The sequence below is a fragment of the Ursus maritimus genome, unplaced genomic scaffold (assembly GCF_017311325.1).
Source record: "Ursus maritimus isolate PB19 unplaced genomic scaffold, ASM1731132v1 scaffold_35, whole genome shotgun sequence".
Lineage (NCBI taxonomy): Eukaryota > Metazoa > Chordata > Mammalia > Carnivora > Ursidae > Ursus > Ursus maritimus.
In genome coordinates, this window is record NW_024426119.1 from 3727689 (window position 1) to 3737688 (window position 10000).

Consider the following 10000-nt stretch of genomic DNA (forward strand, 5'->3'; position numbering starts at 1 on the left):
TCTATATAGGGGAAATCACCTCAGCTTTAATGAGCTGCAAGTCTCAGTCAGTCTTGGTTTGTATTTTTAATTTTTTCCTTTTAAAATTAGAAATTGGGGGGAAAAATCCTATTCCTTTGGGAGGGGAGAGTACTGTGTATGTACTATTGCTTTCACTAGATCAATGCTTAGTTTTAAATTGTTTTTCTTTCTATAAAAAGTGTAACTAACAACATGGGACACATAAAACGTGATTTCAGTAATATATACTTTAATAATATCTACTTTTAAGGAGCACTGTTGGGTTTTTTGTGGGATAATTGTTAGAGTATGATATGTACATTCTGCCCAGTGTCTCAGTAGTTAGAATCCTAATGGCACTTTGGGATCAAACAGTTTTGTTGTACTCACTTTTCTATTGCTCCTGGTTAAATAATGTTTTACAGTCCTTTAGAATACTATTGTGTCGTACTGCTGCTTACAACAAAACTGACATATTGATAGCGTAAGTATAGAGACTGAGTATCAGAGACGGTAAGTGACTTGGCGGTGGTCCTAATTGTTGCTACATAAAGCTGATCCCAGAGCCAGATTCCAAATTATATCTGTTCAGGTGGACTGAGTTATCTTTCTTCCTCTCAAATTAGACAGTATAGGGAAGTTTACTCACATTGCACCATTTTCTTTTCTTCACGAAATCCAAATGGGATCTGAAGTCGTTCTGAGGGAGAATAGTTAGCAGTTTCATGGTTTTCTGTGGCCTCAGAATAACCCAGTGAGGTAGGCGAGGCATAGAAGGCCAGTTCACAGATTAGGAAATAGACTGTAAGAAGTTATAAGTGCACTTGGTAATAAAGGGCATACTGGTGAGTGGCGGTGCTTGAATTCAAGGCTTCCAGTTCCTCATCAAGCTCCTTCTACTGCATTATAGTGAGTACAGTACTAGTTAGAATAGTTGTCAGGAAAGTGCTACCAGAATAGGATTGCAGGTTTTCATGTCACCTGGGCAAAAGCAGGAGATGAAGAGCTCTTTACTCTTTACTATCATGCCATCAGTTTCAGTGATTGAGCCCTACCCCACTCAGCAGTCTTTCTTCTTAGCGTAGAATATTACCAACAGCATTTTAATTAATAATGAGTAATAGGTAAATTACACTTGGGTCTGTTTTCTTAAAAGCGAAAGTCCTTACATTTTGAACAAATGAAGTATCAAAATGCATTTTTTCCCCATTTTTGTCATGTTTTCTAATTGCACCAATGGAGAATGTAATTGACCAGTTACAGACTGGGTTGTTAAGGAAGCCTGAAATTTAATTCCATGTTTTACAATCTACCCCTGGGATCTCATCTTCTCATCTTAACTTTTACAAGAAGGCAAAAGACCTTACCTTTGTTGTCGTTGTTGTTGTTGTATCGTGCTCCCCAATTTTAGCACACATTCTACTCCCCATGAAGTCTAGAATATTAAACGTGTGAGTGAATGAATGAATAAATGAGTTGAATGTCACAGTTCTTAGTGATATGGATCTGATTAGACTTAAGAGTAGTCCCTTACTAACAATACTGGAGCACTGATTCCTTTGGCGCTTTATTCTTCTGCAGTTCATCAAGAGCTGTGTGAGTGCTGTCTGTATCCTCAACACTAGGTACTGTGGTAGATGGAAAAAAGAATAAAATTCACAACTTTTCCATCAAAGAACTCACAGCTTAGTGGGATGTCTAAAGCACATAGATAATAATTATCTTTCTATATGTGCTTTTAGAGGTAAAAACATGCTGGAAGGAGTCAGTACCTTTTGGTTTACAGAATGAAAGGAGGTTTCACGGGCTGGGGGAGTATGGCTGCCGGGGAAGGCCATTTAAGACAGAGAACTGTGTGAACCAAGAAAGGAAAATGGAAAAGTATAAGGTATGCTTAAGAACAGTCCAGACTTGCTAACTAAAAAGCTCATATGTAGATTCATGCTGGGAATTAAAGTTGGCCAGATTCAGTTAGGATCATATGATAAAGATACTGAATTCCAGATGTGGGTGTTTGTATTTAAATTAGCAGGCTTTGGGAAACCACTGATGGTTCTAAATGGCAGAGTGACATGATCGGAGCTTTTATTTTTCTTCATCGTAGTGCTTTTCAACAAGACAGATGCGAAGGATGTCATTTACCTAGCTGTAACCAGGATTCTCCGTAATTCCTAGCACTTTTCTATAACTCCACTCCCTCTTCCACTCAAGAAGGCATATTGGAAAACAATTGAAGAACAGCAATATTAAATATCCAAGTCAGCTGTCATTTATTTAAAAAAAGCACTTACAGATTTATTTCGTGGTAGTTATAAGTGATTTGTGATACACTCTATAATGAATTGAGACACAGAACTGTGTGTTGTGATGGCAGTTAAAAACCAAGGTTGAAGATAACGTGGCAACTCTATGAAGAATGGACTGAAGTGAGAAAATACTAGATGCAGTGAGAGAGAACAACTAATAAGCTATTAATTATTCTTAGAAAGTTTGAAACGAGTCTGAATTAGGGTTGCAGTGGAAGTAAAAGAGAAGAATAAGTCTATAGGCACGGCAACCTATTGGACTCTGGTAATGAGTATGTGAAAGAAGCAAGAGTTCCTTTGAATTGGGGAAGGTAAAAAATTTAATTCACTTTGGGCTACTTTAATGAAGATACCAGAATACATCTTATAGAATGCTTCTGTAAAGTTGGAAATTTAGGGCTCCTTCTCAAGAACATAGTGTGAACTTGCATCATCTGTAAATGGAGTGTTTTTTTCCCAAGACACTTTGAATAGGAGGCAGCACTCCCCACTCTGTATGTGACTCCTCATTTGATTAAGTATTCAAGTTATTACTTAATCCTTGAAATAATGAATGATTGAATTTCCATCTGTGTGGTACCTTAAATTTTTCTGCTCCCTAAATGGTGGTAAAATGAACATAAGGAATTAATGCATATTCTAGGAATAAGTGCCTCATTGAGAGGAAGTGAACACATAGAGCTTCTCTAGCTTAGTATGGAGGGGACTGCTTCCTCCTCCTAGCAAACCTCTTGTTTATTGATTATACATTCATTTAATGGGAAATATAATTTCCTTACATACTGCAGGTGGGCGCTTTTCAGCCTTTTATATAATTTCAAACACTTGTAAAAGTCTTCATTAAAAGACTTTTCAAGCTTTGACACCATACGGTGTTTTCCATTTCTTGAAAGCTCTACTGTATCCTATTCTATACTTTGAAGCTTGTTGTCTGGACAGTTCAGCTGGAATTCCCGGGGTAGGAATTTGAGCTTATTTTGGACCCTCAGTTTTTGTTGATAAAAATTGTATCAGTGGGTAGGCATTTTCTTGTATCTACTTCTACACTTGCTTTTTCCAACCAGTGGAATGAGAAAATGACTTATTTTCACTAGTTTGAAAAAGAAGTATAAAAGCGTATTCATTGCATGATAAATATTAATGATAACAATTACACTGAAAGCTTTTGTCATTCAAGAAGCTCAGAATTAGAAATTAGATCCCAGCTATGCTTTATATACAATGTAGTCAGGGGCATTTAATGAACTCTATGCTGTCCATGATCGTGGGTGTAAGTAGAGGATGGTTACTTGAAATTAAAAATAATCTACCTTGGCTATTAATGCTGATATAATACTGAAGTTCTTCCTCCCCTTATAATTTTCTCAACAGCTTGTAAGGAAATTTTTAAAGTATAAAAAGCAAACGGAATCAGTGAACAGGCTGTTGGGAGAAGAGGGGAGATGATGGTGAGAGGGTAGTTGGGGCAGGACCAAAGGGATTGCAGAGTTGCCTCACAATCTAAAAGATAAGAGTAATCAAGGACCGATGACACGTCGTTGCTTGATTTTGACAGAAATAATCCCCACCACCCTCACTGGGACTTTGGGAAGGGTCGGGAAGTAAAAATTGGTTCATATAGCCTTGGAGACATTATGCTAAATGAAGTAAGTCAGACACTAAAGGACAAATATTGTATGATTCCATTTACACGAGGTGCTTCAAGTAGGCAAATTTATTGCAACACAAGGTAGAATGGTGGTTGTGAGGCTCAGAAGGAGGAGGGGATGGGGAGTTATTATTTAGTGGGTACGAATGTCAGTTCAGGAAGATAAAAAAAGTTCTAGAGATGGATGGCAGTGATGATTGCACAACAACATGAGTGTACTTATTATTACTGAATGGTACACTTAAAAATGGTTAAAATGATAAATCTTATGTATATTTTACCAGAATAAAAAAAAAACTTTGAAAAAGTGGCTTATACATGCATGGTGCTTTTATGTACAGAATTTTCTGGTATCGTCCTGACTTCATGTAATTTTTTTTTCTTTTTTAGGAAAATGAATTTAAAATAAAGTGGAATCTTCTTAGGAACTTCAAAATATGCTTTTATTTACAAAGATTGAAAAATAAGAAAAACTCTTTGTTAGATCAGTATTTCTTTGTTTGATATGAGATACTGATTATTGACATTTCTGGTCGTTTCAGAATATTGCAGAACCACGTTGATTTGTTTTTCTTCTTTAGAAATGCAGTCAATTACTTGAAACACCTTTTCTGTATCTTAGAGAAGTAGTTAATTTGGATGCCAAATTATATTATATAGTTGCCCCTTTTAATTACGGAGTTACTGCTTAGTTTAGGTTTTTTTTTTTTTTTTAATCAGGTAAATTGATTAGGGGTAACAGAATTTTTGTCTGAGTCTAGCAAGACACCAGATCATTTTCTGAAGTAATTATATTTATAATTATGAAGTGGAACGTGGAAATTACAGAATGGAAATCAAGCGATTTCTTCCTCCCCAAATGATGAAAAGCACTAAACTGAGAATTATCATGGCTGGTATTTTTCAGGGGGGTTAACAGCTTAGTTAAATTGCCGCTAAGCCTAGCCTCTTTGCGGGTTGCTCCCCTGTGCTGTCTACTCTCTGACACCATCCCTGCCATCACTTGCCCCTTCCCGCCACAGACACACACACCTAACTGGAGATTGCAAGGTCCTCAGAGCCATGATCCTGAGCTTTCTGCCTCTTGTGTACAACTGTGTTGAATCCTAAGCTGCGATCTCCTTCTTCGTGTTAAGCCTTGGCGACCAGTTTTGGCCTTAGTCTTTAGAGTTCCTTTCAGTCTCATTCATTGTTTCTGCAGACAACCTCTGAACTTCAACTTTGCTTTTACTTCTAGAGTTGGAATGCCCCATACTTCCACATTCCGTGAGTAGAGCTCATCTCTTCCCTCTCATTGTATGTCTGTCACTCTGTCCACTGGCTTAGACCACGCTTCAGTTTTTAGCTCTTTATTTAGTTTTTAGCTGTTTAAGGCAATTCAAGTAAGCAGTAATGATAGCTGATATTTATATAGCACATACTATATGCCAAGTACTTTCTAAGAGCTCTACCACTTGGACATTTAATCCTCAGAACAACTTTATGAGACAAGTAGTAGTAGTATCCCCATTTTCAGATGAGGAAGCCAAGGCACAGAGATCTTAAGGGACTTGCCCCAGCTCAAGCATTAAGTAGCGACAATATGATTCTTGAACCTACGCTCTTAATGATTATGCTAAACTTCTTCCCTCCTAGGAAAAGAAGTATTTTGTCACCCACCTCTGTGTCATGAAACTTATGTGGGTAAATCATTTTCCTGAGCCAGAAAGTTTGTAAGTCAACGCTGTAGTTCACCAATGTTATTGCTTGGTTACAAACTCCTCAAATTTCCCAGTTTATCCAAAAAAGAGTGTGATTTTCTTGTAATTCTGAAACAGACTTTTAAGTACTTGCGTAATTCATTTATTTATGTCATATAGCACTATAGGTCTTTATAAAAAGGAGTCTTAACATATAAGTGCTTAACCTTTACTTCTTAATGATGAGCTTTTAAACTGTTATTGTGCTGACATAATTAGGTATAACGCCTAAAATGCTTTGTGTGTATAGCTATAAAAAGAAAGTAATGTGATCTAGGACTGACAGTAAAGCTGTATCTAGGAAAAAATCCTATGGAAGGTTGAAATTGAATGCGGTAACTGCAATTATCTAAAAGGAAGTCTATTACCTTATGATAAAACTGTCAAAATAATGATTGGGTACTCCCACAAATTGTACAGAGAATCAATAAAACCAATATTACGTCACGGTTTGAGAATTTAGGAATTCCACTTTCTCCTAATTCATGAGCGGATGCTAATATATTTAAGAATGAGATAATTGTAAGGGCTTTTTTCCTGCTTCATTTTGTAAGTAACTCTTTGCTCGAGAAGCTTGATAAACAACATTCTTGGAAAATATGAATAGTATTTATTCATTAACCAGATAAAAATATACAGACAACATGAGCTATTTTCTTTTGCCTTGCAAGGACGTAAAATGCAGCATTTTGAGTAGATCTTCCTTGATGATGGCGAATAACTTCTGTTTCATCAAGGGCCCACGCTTTGACCATGTGGATCATAGTTGGTCGATCTGTGATGTCATTGTATACAAGCGAGCTTTTGTATTTTAATAAGGATTACCAGATTATTCTTGCTAAAACTAAATTGTGTATGTAGGTAAATGATTGTCTTCTTCACTAAGCCACCTAACCTCCAACTTCTCATTTTTGTCTTTGGATCTAAGAAGACATTTATATAATAATACAGGAATAATTTTTGGTTCCTTCTCTTGGTTCATCCCTTGGTCTCACATCTCTATATATTAGTTGACTTCAATTACATATTTTGTTGATAATATACCTGCCACTTACTTGCAACTCTAGGATCGACAGGATGTTAAGGAATTTTGTAGATAACACATGAAACACGTGAATAGAACCTTATTGTTTAAAAAAGTTTTGATAAGTTTTCTTTGACCCATACAATAACCCTTCAACATAGATAAGGCAAATGTTATTTTGTGGTTATATAAATGATAAACAGAAGCTCGGGATACATGACCAGCCCCGCCGTACACTTAGAAGGGGCAAAAACTGGGACTTGATCTCGGACCACTTACACCTACCTGTTCTGCTTCCCTCATGAATCTGAATGCACAAAGGAACAGACAAAAGCAACGAGAAGGGAAGGCACCTAAATGTCCTAATTTCAGAGTCTACTTCTTTCCATTATTTAATGAGTGTCAGTTAACAGCATTGCTTAGATATTGCCCTCAGTGCTTAGCTTCTTTCAATGTGAGAAGACTTGCTCTTCTTCCGACTTAAATCTCATGTATTACAATTTGTGTGGGTTTCCTCTCGCAGAGCTGGAATCCCAGTTTGATCTCTTACTGTCCCTTGGGGTAGCTTTTTTGGCAGCCATAGTTTGCTCATCTTCAAAATCAGATAACATCCACCTTTCAGTGTTATACAAATTAAATATGATTTTGTAAAGTACCTAGCATGGTGCTTGGCACCTAATAGGCACGCAAATGATAGTAACTTTTGTAGCAACAGGCAGTAATATTGTGATAGTTCCTTAAAACATAGGAAGGAATTAATCTTTCGTCTTATTTCAGTACACTTGAAATTTGAATTCTATGATAATTTCAGAGATTCTGAAACCTCTCGGAATTCTTTGTATGATGCTCTGTATGGGGAGAAATTAATTTTGGTCTTATCAAAACAGCGTAGAACGGGAGGATGAACTCGATTTCCTGAATTCTTTTACTAGTTTATTTATTTTAACTTAATGTGTTTTTTTCTTGTAGTAACCAAACAGCAGCATGTTTGGCCTACCTATATATATGTACCGTGGAAATTTGCAGCCCTTTATTATTCTATATAACTACATCTTACATTTCAGGAATTCTTTTAGCCAATGCTTTGTCAAAAGCAACAGAAGTTTTTTGTTTTATTTTGTTGTTGTTTTTAATGGTAATGGAAGGGTTAAATATTTCATGCGCTCATATCTAGGGGGAGGAATTCCACTAGAAAGTTAAAACTTTTTTAGTAAAATTTTTATTGGGATAATTTTAGATTTACAGAAAAGTTGCCAAGAAAGTACAGAATCCCCCCTATACCTGTCACTCAGTTTTAATTACCGCCAATGTTAAAATTTTACATTCCTGTGGTACATTGGTCACTTGTAAGACACTCTTGTCGGTACATTACTATTAACCACACTGCAGGCTTTATTTGCATTGCACCACTTTTTCCATTGATAGCCTTTGGCTGGCCCAGCGTCCAGTTCTGGAACCCCATGGCCTTTCGTTGTTTTTCTACATCCTGTCTGGTGTGTGACAGTTACTCAGTCTTTCCTTGTTTTTGATGGCCATGATGGGTTTGAGGAATATCAATCAGGTATTCTGTGTAATGGTTCTCAGCTTTGATTTGTCTGACATTTTCCTCATGATTAGGCTGGGATTATAGAATTTGGAAAAGAATAGCACAGAGGGGAAGTTTCCTTATCATCCCATCTTATCAGGGAGTACATGATATCAATACAACTTATCCCTGGTTATGTTAACCTCAATCTCTTGGTTAAGGTAATGTTTGCCAGATTTCTCTACTATTAAGTTACTGTTTTTCCCTTTCCAAACTCTGTTCTTTGAAAGAAAGTCACTAAATTTAGCTCACACTCAAGTGGAAGAGGAAGATTTAACCCCACCTCCTGGAGAAAGGATTATGTAGATACATTATTTGGAATTCTTCCCTTAGGAAGTTTTGGCTCCTGTATTTATTTATTCAGTCACTTATTTATATATGCATATAGGACTTGTGATATTTATTATATACTTTGGGCTATAATCTCACTGGACAACTTTTATTTAGATCAGGAATTATATGTGTGCTACACATTCTAATCTTTTAACCATCCTCCCACCATGTTACCCATAAACTGAGCAGACATATGTCCTTGCCTGTCATTCATCTCAATGATGAAATTATTTTACATCAGTCCCAAGCAAAGCCCTTTACAAACCAATTGATAAATTCTCTTTGGTTACATACTCTTCTTTACAAAAAGAGGGCTGTCAATGCTATAATAAGTGTCAAAGATTAATTTTCTCAGTCTGATCTAAATTTTCATAAATCTGTTCAATTTATTAACTAATACTTTCTTGTTTTGTTTTGTTTTTGCAAATCAACTAGTTTTGAGTATTAGGGGCCATACTTTCAGAAGTGAAGAAATCAAAATAAAGGTGATTTCCTCTAAAATCTGGGCCTGATTTTGGTTCTTTTCCATACTCAGTCACATTCTTCCGTGATTTATCAAAAATGCTGGTCAGTCAGTGAATACCTTTGTCTGCAAGTCATGGGGTGGGCAGAATGTTCTCTGGCCTGTTTCTTGGGCTTATTTCTAAAATTATTTCTCGTTTCAATCTTGGTTTTTCTGCATTTCCATTTTAGCTGTTCCTGTTGAGTTTTTAGCGTATTGATAAACATTTGGTGAAGAAAAGTATGGCTTGTTTAAGAACATGCCTTTCATTGATATTTTATATATTTGGTTGCTTCTATTTAGATTCTCCGCAGCAGCGGAGAGAGATCTTATGGTCTCTGGGGATGAGGAAAGTAGGCTGCACCGTTCAAAAAACCACTCGTCTGTTGCATGTTCTTGGAGTCAGCACTGGCATTCATGATGTTCTTTGTCTGGGGCTGCTTGCCTGACTTTGTGATCGGAAAGGAAGAAACAGTACCTTTAGCAGAAGTATGAAAGGCAGAAGGACTAGGGGAAATGGGTTGACAAACAGTGGTAACAAAGGGGAGATTTTGTTTTTAAAATTCCCTTATTTTCTTATCAGACAGTCTGACATATTGTATGTGTCTTTCTCTCTCCCTCCCTCCCTCCTTTCTCTCTCTCTCTCTCTCTCTCTCTCTCGGAACATGTGCTCCCTGCTCTGTGGAAAGGTGGGTCTAATGGCTAAGTCAGGTTATCTGCCTTCAAAAGGCTTATGCTCTACTAAGGGAAATAAGCTCCTCACACAGACGTATATTCAATTTAGATTAAAATTATTACTCAGCAAACATATTAATTTGTTCATTGCAAAGTTTTTGTGCCTGTAACATGATTTTGACACCTAA

The 10000-nt window shown here is 36.6% G+C and overlaps 1 protein-coding gene across 6 annotated transcripts in view; it reads left to right on the top strand.

Annotated features, from left to right (window-relative positions):
- CDIN1 (CDAN1 interacting nuclease 1) overlaps positions 1-10000 on the top strand; it is a 211583-nt gene that overhangs the window by 64441 nt on the left and 137142 nt on the right. The window lies entirely within an intron of this gene.